This window comes from Mus pahari, chromosome 6 (assembly GCF_900095145.1).
Source record: "Mus pahari chromosome 6, PAHARI_EIJ_v1.1, whole genome shotgun sequence".
NCBI classification, from domain to species: domain Eukaryota; kingdom Metazoa; phylum Chordata; class Mammalia; order Rodentia; family Muridae; genus Mus; species Mus pahari.
This window is the reverse complement of record NC_034595.1, coordinates 72,304,952-72,313,805: the sequence shown is the minus strand read 5'-3', so window position 1 is coordinate 72,313,805 and position 8,854 is coordinate 72,304,952.

The following is an 8,854-nucleotide window of genomic DNA, read 5'->3' as shown; positions in this document are numbered from 1 at the left end:
CCCATTACAGATGGTTGTGAGCCACTATGTGGTTGCTGGTCTTTAGATCCTCTTTTGATGGTTTAAAAGTTAGTTATTGGCAAAGCTGTTTATGGGAGAGGGGGAGGGGGAGGGGGAGAGAGAGAGGGAGGAAAAAAGAAAAAGAAAAAAAAAAGAAAAAAAAAAAGGAAAGGAACCCATTTACTTATGGGGAATAGCCAAAAGGAAAGAGGAAAATTTTGGCAAGGTACATGTCTCTAATCCCAGCACTTTGAAGATGGAGGGGGCGGGATGTGATGATTTTGGGGACCAGCCTGGACTATATAGTGAGCCCCTGATAGAAGGAAGAAAGAAGAAACACAGGTATTAAAAATTCCATGAATTTAAAATATCTGATAAACACTGGTATTAAAGGCTGAGGAGAAGCTGGGCAGTGGTGGTGCCCACCTTTAATCACAGCACTTGGGAGGCAGAGGCAGGCGGATTTCTTTGTTCGAGGCCAGCCTAGTCTACAGAATGAGTTCCAGGACAGCCAGGGCTACACAGAAAAACCCTGTCTCGAAAAGCTGGGAAAAAAAAAAAAAAAAAAAAGGCTGGGAAGAGAGGACTTAATTAGCTGGGTAATGAGGGGTTAAAAATGTTTTCAGGTTGTTAGTGGGACCACCTCTAGTTTGTCAAGGACTAACTGAAAGAGAAGAGGAGTCAGAGAGGACACTTCTGTACCAGGACTCCAACACTATACCGCGGCTAGAACAAAGAACCAGGCCTGAAAACACACCAGAAGCCAGGCCAGGGATGCTTGTCTGCTAAAAGCACTTTAGAGTGCACCCTCTCCTGGAGGGGTGAAGAAACCTCCTCTTACAGGCCTGGTGCCCTTGGCACTAAGAAATTGGACACGGTCAGGTCACTTGTGTTTGGCAAACTCCCTTTTGGCATCTGGTGAGAGAAATTGCTCAGGACTTCAAAATAGATCTGTGTTCCCAGAGTGCGGCTGTTAGCACTTTGCTGGAGGCAAGTGAGGCCCATCTGGGTGGCTTTTTTTTTTTAATACCAGTCTGTGTGCCAGCCATGCTGAATATGTAACAATTGTGCCAAAAAAACATCCAGATAGCATGCCACCATGGAGAACACACTTAAAAATCCTTTATTCATTCTCAAAAAAAAAAAAAAAAAAAAAACCTCTTTTTCCTTTTCCTGTTATTGGTAGTTTTGAATGCTTGATTTTCCCTGCTACCCCATGAGACCTAACAGTACTGAAATATATAACTGGGAGTAGAAAAACACGAGACAGAAATCAGGTATTGGCAGCTTTTTCCATTTTCATATGTGTGATTTTTTTTAGTATTAATGCAGAGATCTAAAGCATTAATGTAAATCAAAAGATTTACATGAGAGAGTCTCAAGTGTTCACCTTGGCAACAACAATCAACAAACTCATTCAATTTTGTTTGCTTGTTTTGTTTTTGAGACAAAGTCTCTCTGTAGCCCTGGATGTCCTGGAACTCCATATGTAGATCAGGCTGACCCCAGACTATAGAAAGCCACCTGCCTCTGCCTCCTGAGTGCCAAGATTAAAAGCGTGCTCCACCAAGTCCGGCTTCCTGTTTAATCTTTCTTTTTTTCTTTTTCTTTTGCTCCCTCTCCTCCTCCTCTTCCTCTTCTTCCTCCTTCCTCTGGAGCACACCTCTTAACAGAGCCAAGCCACAGGCTTATGGGGACCATTTTTATTCAAACCATCGCAGTAACCATGACAGAGGGCTCCCAGTTGCCTGCAATTCCATTTCTAAGGTGTCTAATGGCCTTTTCTGTCGCTCATCCCTACACACACACACAGAGAGAGAGAGAGAGAGAGAGAGAGAGAGAGAGAGAGAGAGAGAGAGAGAGAGAACAAAACTAGTGTTCTAGTTCACTTTCTACTCAGCTATTTAACAGGGATTTTTCAGTTCTAGTTTTATTTTTACGTTTTGGGAGTTTTTTTTTGTTTGGTTGGTTGTTTAAGGGTTTTTTGTTTTGTTTTGTTTTTGGTTTTGTTTTTTTAAGATTTATTTCTTTATTTTATGTATGTTGCTCTCTTCAGACACTCCAGAAGAGGGCACCAGATCTCATTATAAATGGTCATGAGCCACCATCTGGTTACTGGGAATTAAATGTAGGACCTCTAGAAGAGCAGTCACTGAACCATCTCTCCAGTTCCTTATTTTTAGTTCTTCAAGACAGAGGCTCACATGTAACTTTGGTTGGCTTGGAACTTGATATATAGACCAGACTGGCCTCGAACTCATAGAAACTTGCCTGTCTCTGCCTCCTGAGGGCTAAGATTAAAAGTGTGTGCAACCATACCCCATCTGTGACAGAGGTGTTAATGTAATGTTTAATTCTTCATATGCCACATAATATCACTTGTGAACTAGATGTATACTGTCTGTGAAATGGTTCTCTGTTACTTCGAGTGTGTGAAACTGTACCTCACCAATACTTACATGTGTTTTTCTCAGAGTGCATCTCTACCTCTAAAAGAAGCTTAACTCAAGGGGGATGATCTCCAAGTCCAAGGCCAGCCTGGTCTACAGAGTTGGTTCCAGGACAACCAGGGCTACACAGAAAAACTCTGTCTTGAAAAAGAAACAACAACAACAACAAAGTGAACCCTGGCTGTATTTCTTTTTTTTTTTTTTTTTTTTTTTTTTTTTTTTTTTTGAGACAGGGTTTCTCTATGTATAGTTCTGGCTGTCCTGGAACTCACTTTGAAGACCAGGGTGGCCTCGAACTCAGAAATCCGCCTGCCTCTTTGTTTTCTTTTTTAAGGCCAAATCTGTAGGGGCTGGAGTGACACAGCTACAGTGTCCTCATATATATTAAATAAATAAATAAATAAATAAATAAATAAATCTCTGAGACAGAGACAGAGACAGAGACAGAGACAGAGACAGAGACAGAGACAGAGAGCAAGCCTGTAATCTCAGCATTTAGAGGCTGAGGTAGAAGGATTAAGAGTTGAATGATAGCCTCATCTTCAAAGTGAGTTTGAGGCCAGCTCAGTCTACAAAACAACAAAAAAAGACAGGTCTGAGGATGCTGCTGGGCTGGTAGAGTGGTCGCTTAGCAGGCACATAGCTCAGGGTTCAGTCTCTAGCACCTAATGAACTGGCTATAGTGGCACACACCGGATAGCCCATCCCTGGGGAGGTAGCTATAGAAGAATCAGAAGTTCAAGGCCACCCTTGGCTACACAGCAAACTGGATAGCAGCCTGGGCTACATGAGATTCTGTTTCCAAAATCCAAAGCAAGACAAGACAATAACAGAAACACCTATCCCTCTCGCCATAAAACTAAATCTGAATATATAGCCAAGGTTAGACCTCCAAGTTTTTTAAATTATTTATTTGACTTATTTACTATTGGTTTGTGATGATGCACATGTGGAGGTCAGAGAACTGTTTTTGGAAGTTAGATCTCTCCTTTCTATAACAGGCCCCCAGACCTTAACACAACTAACTCCATGATGAACATACCATTTAGGCCATTTGACTCAGCACAGAGCACCACCAACAAAAATGAAAACAAAGGCCTAATGCATCAAAGTCCATAGTTCCAGGAAAGTCTCTAAGTGCACTGACGTTGCTATTTAACTTCTGAAGTTCTGCTTCTAGCTAACTGTTCTTGTTAACTGGAGTGAGTCAACCCAGAACATGGTTTGGTTTGGTTTGGTTTGGTTTGGTTTTAGCTTTTTGTTTTTTTGTTTTTTGTTTTTGTTTTTGTTTTGGTTTGGTTTTTTTTGTTTTTTGAGACAGAGTTTCTCTATGTAGCCCTGGCTGTCCTGGAACTCACTCTGTAAACCAGGCTGGCCTCAAACTCATAAATCCATCTGCCTCTGCCTCTCAAGTATTAGGATTAGAGGCATGTGCCACCACTGCCCAGCTCAGAACATGTTTTTTTGTGTTTAAAAGCTTACTCTGTGAAAGGCTCAGTGCTATACTGGGATCCCAGACACCCAGTGTAGTAGCTGGCCTGCTAAGGGCTTTGTATTGGCTTAAACCTATATCAGAGCAATCTTCTCTGGTGGATACCCCATAATACTTTCACCGTGTGGGTTCTGGGAATCAAACCCAGGTTATTGGGCTTCAATAGCAAGTGCTTTACCTGATGAGCTATCTCAATGGCCCTTTTAGAGACAAGCTCTCCATCTGTAACTCAAGCTGGGCAGGAACTCATATGTGGTCCAGGTTGGCAATTCTCCACCACAGGCTCTGAATACTAGCATGTAGGCATGAGTCACAATACTCAGTCTGAAGCTTGTAAGAACAATTCATTCTTTCATAATTGTATACATGTCTAACAATCACATTCCTCTTACTTTTGATTTTACAGGGGGTTGCAGTTAATAGGTCACTGAGTCTCAGAAGAGACTTTAAACTTTGCACTTTTAAATAATATTGAGACTGTGATACCTCTATAGGCTCATATGTTTGAATGCTTAGCCACCAGGAAATGGATCTGTCTGAGAGGGTTATGAGTTGTGGCCTTGTTAAAAGAGGTATATCACTGAGAGGGTGGGCTTTGAGGTTTCAAAACCCCAAGCAAGGCATAGTCTCCCTCTCTGCCTTTGGAGCAGGATGTGGCTCTCTATTCCTTCTCCAGTGCCTCCAGTACCATGCCTGCAATGCCTGCCGCCATTTTCCCACTGTGATGATAATGAACTAAGCCTCTGAAACTGTAAGCCAGCATCAGTCAAATGCTTCCCTTTATAAAAACTGTGGTCATGGTTTCTCTTCGCAGCAATAGAACAGAGACTAAGAGAGAGGTTCAGATGTGAAGGCTGCTGCTAGCTCAAGGTCCGTCTGAGCTACATGGTGAGATTGCCTCAAAAAGAAAAAAGGAGAACAAAGGCATCTTTTTAAACGGTAAAATTGATGTAACTGCTAGTATCTTGTTTTCGCGTCAGCATTTCAAAATGTTAATATGTTTTAATTTAAATAGGGGCCCATCAAATGTAAGACAAAACCTTCCTGCTATAGGCTATCACCAGGGTCAACTTACTGTCAAGGTCACTAAGATTCAAAGTTCAACAGGGAAAAGAAAGATACCCACATTCCAAGACAGCAAGTTCATCACACAATGTTTCTACTGCCCAACTTTTTATTTCTATTTTATCTTTTAAGACAGCATTTTGTTGTACAGCTTAGATTGGCCTGGAACTCTTGGCGACCCTTTTGCCTTGTCCTCCTAAGGGCTGGAATTATAGATGTGAGCCACTCCAACTGTCTAGGTCATACTGTTGTTTTGTCTTTGTAAGTGATTATGAGGTGGTTTCATCATCATCACAGAGTAAGTTTACCTGATATTTGTGTTCTATAAATTTTGTTTATATTTAACACTTGAATACCATGACTGAGTTGTGCTTGCCAGGCTAGTACCTAGCTGTGCTACTAACTAGGGGTAAATACCAAGGGCTTTAGATGTTAGGGCCTGCTTTCTTTTTCTGTGTAACATTAAAGATATACATGGTGGGGCTGGAGAGAAGACTCAGTGGTTATGAGTACTAACTGCTCTTACAGAGAACCTGGGTTCCATTCCCAGCATCCACATGGTGGTTTACAACCATCCATAATTCCAGTTCGAGGAGATCTGAGGCCTTCTTCTGACCTCCACAGGCACTAAACACAAAAGTGGTACACATTTATATGCAGGCAAAACAATCAGACATAAAATAAAATGAGTAAATCTAACTTATAAAAAAAGAAAAAAACTATGACCCAGGTGTGGTGGCACATGCCTTCAGTCTTTTGGGAGGCAAAAGAGGCAGGCAGATCTCTGAGTTCAAGGCCAGCCTGACCTACAAAGTGAATTCTAGGATGGCCAGGTTACACAGAGAAGCCCTATCTCAAAAAAAAAAAAAAAAAAAAAAAGTGTGGCTCTAATGAGTGGCACTCAGTGGGCCCATCAACAGTCTATCATGGAGCACAGGGGTGCTTATGAGGCCCCACGGGTCTCTAGGAATATATATGTAGCTAATGGGTGCTGGGAGAGGAGAGTACATCTTTTTCAGTGATGTAAAACTTGGAAGCTGCCCATAGTCATGTGAACAATCCCTTACCTATGATCCTGTAAGTAACCCTACCTAAACTGACCGGGTTCCTCACCCCCTTCTCCCTTTCCTATGCTATGACTGTATCACGTATTAAAAATAGAAGCCTGTGAGATGGTTCAGCTGGTAAGAACTTGCCACCAAGCCTGATGATCCAAAGATTCCCAGAACCCACAAGATAGAAAAGGAGAAGCAGTTCCCCACCCCCACCCAATTTCTTCTGACCTTCCACACATCTGCCACGGTGTGTATGCATGTGTCGATGTACACACACGCACTCGCACACACAAAAACACTTGTGTGAAAGAAAAGAAAAGAAAGAAAGAGGGGGCTGGTGAGATGGCTCAGAGGTTAAGAGTGCCGACTGCTCTTCCAGAGGTCCTGAGTTCAAATCCCAGCAACCACATGGTGGCTCACAACCATCTGTAATGAAATCTGATGCTCTCNTCTGGNGTCTGAAGACATCTACAGTGTACTTACATATAATAAATAAATATTTAAAAAAAAGAAAAAAAAAGAAAGAAAGAGAGGAAGGGAGGGAGGAAGGAAGGAAGGAAGGAAGGAAGGAAGGAAGGAAGGAAGGAAGCCAGGTATGGTGGGAATGCTTGCAGTCTCTGTATTCAGGAGATGGAGCAAGGAGGATCAGAGCTCAAGGTGATATTTTGCCAAAAAGCAAGTTCAAGACTGTATGAGGCTATATGAAACTGTTTTGTTTTTAAAGAGGGTGAGAGTTTTAAAGAAAATAGAGGAGGGTTGGGGATTTTGTTCAGTGGTAGAGTGCTTGCCTAGAAAGCGCAAGGCCCTGGGTTCGGTCCTCAGCTCTGGGGGAAAAAAAGAAAGAAAAAGAAAATAGAGGAAAGAAAGCGTGATGGGAATGGGTAGTTTACTTGCATAGTGTGAATGAAGCCCTGGTTTTAATCTCCAGCACTGTGTAAAGCGGGAATTGTGGCACAGGCCTGTAACCACGGCAAGAGGATGGCAAGTTTAAGGCTTTCCTCAGCTTCATGGGCAACTTGAGGCTAATAAGGACTGCATGAGACTCTGTCTCCAAAAATCAGATAGAAGGAAGGAGGGAGCGGAAAGGAAGGGAATTAATACTGTATGGTGGCTCATATCTATATTCTAGCCTTCAGGACTGGAGAATTTGAGGGTACATGGCTCAGTATGTAGCCATTCCTTCACGTGTTTGTTTGTTTGTTTCTTTATGAAATAGGGCTCCTGTTGCCCATGCTGGCCTGGAATGAATATAGTTGAGCTCCTGGTCCTCTTGTTTCAACTTCCCAAGATTACAGGTATGAATCACAATGCCTACTTTTTAGATTTTCAAAAATTAATATTTTATTAGTATGTTTTTATGGCTTAGCATGGTTAGCATATTTAATAGGCTCCATTGTGACATTTTCATACATGTATAGTACTTTCCCCCATTTTAATGATTGGAGCCAGGGCTGGGGTGTAGCTCAGTTGGCAAAGTGTTTACCTAGCATGTACAAAGCCCTCATGTAAATCTCCAACAGCACATAAACTGGGTATAGTAGCCCAGAGTGTAAAAGGAGGAGAATTGGGAGTTCACGGCCATTCCTGAGCTGTGTAGCAGACTGGAAGCCAGACAAGCAATATGAGAACCTTTGTCAACATAAATAAGGAGCTGGGCCTGGTGAGACAGGCCTGCAGTCTCAGCTGTCTGGGGGCTGAAGCAGTTTTACTGACGGTTCAATCAAGGCTTGAGTAGGGTAATAAGGAGTTCAAGGACAACCACTTGGTGACTTAATGAGACCCTGTTTCAATTTAAAGGAAATATTGTTAAAGGGCTAGGAATGAAGGTGTAGCTCTGTAGCAGAATGCCTGTTGTGCAAATGCAAGACCCTAAATTCAGGACAAAGGAAGAGAGGAATACAGTGTGTGGATAATGTTTGAAATGCAAGTATTCAGGAGTCAGAAGTAGGCAGGCTGCCTCAAGTTCAAAGCCAATCTGTTTTATGTAGCAAATTCCAGGCCAGCCAGGTCTGCTTAGCAAGACTCTTTCTGTCTAAAGAGCCAAATATTAAAGATGGTGGTGACAGTAATGCTAGGAGAGAGGAGGGAGGAAGAGTCATGTTAAATGGCTTCATTTCTAATGCAATATCTGACTATATGATTCAAGTGTCACTTTATACTGTCAAGTAATACTTGGCTGTAAAAATGTGACTGTTTTTGTTAAATTTTGTTGACAGCAGTCCTACCAAGTGACACTAAACACTTCATGACCAAAGAGTTCTTCAAAACAAGTGAGAGAGAAGCTCTCTTTCTCTTCAGAGAAATGGATCAGAAATGGTCTTCAGAGAGATGGATCAGAATTCAGTTGAGTTGGCTTCAATGGGCAGAAACAGAGAAACTTACACAAAATGTTGAACAAATCACAAGGACTGTGTAGCAAAACATGCAGAGTATAAACCTATTCTGGTACTAACTCATTTCTGTGACTCTATTATTAGAGAATAAATAGCATTTACTTGTGTATACTTTGTCACAGGATATAAGAAAGGAAAAACAGAGGACATCGTTTCGTCAACAATAACAGTTGCAACATCTCAAGCAATTATGATGTATCAGGCATCATATTAACACTTTATATGAATCTACTATCTGATCTTACTCTTACAACCCTGTGTTCAGAAGTTCCCATGACCTCATCTACAGCTAACACAAGCATAGCACACATTTAGCAATGCTTGAAAACACACCAATCTGGGATTGTAGTTTAGTTAGTAGAGCACTTACCTCATGGATGTGAACCCCTGGGTTCGCTC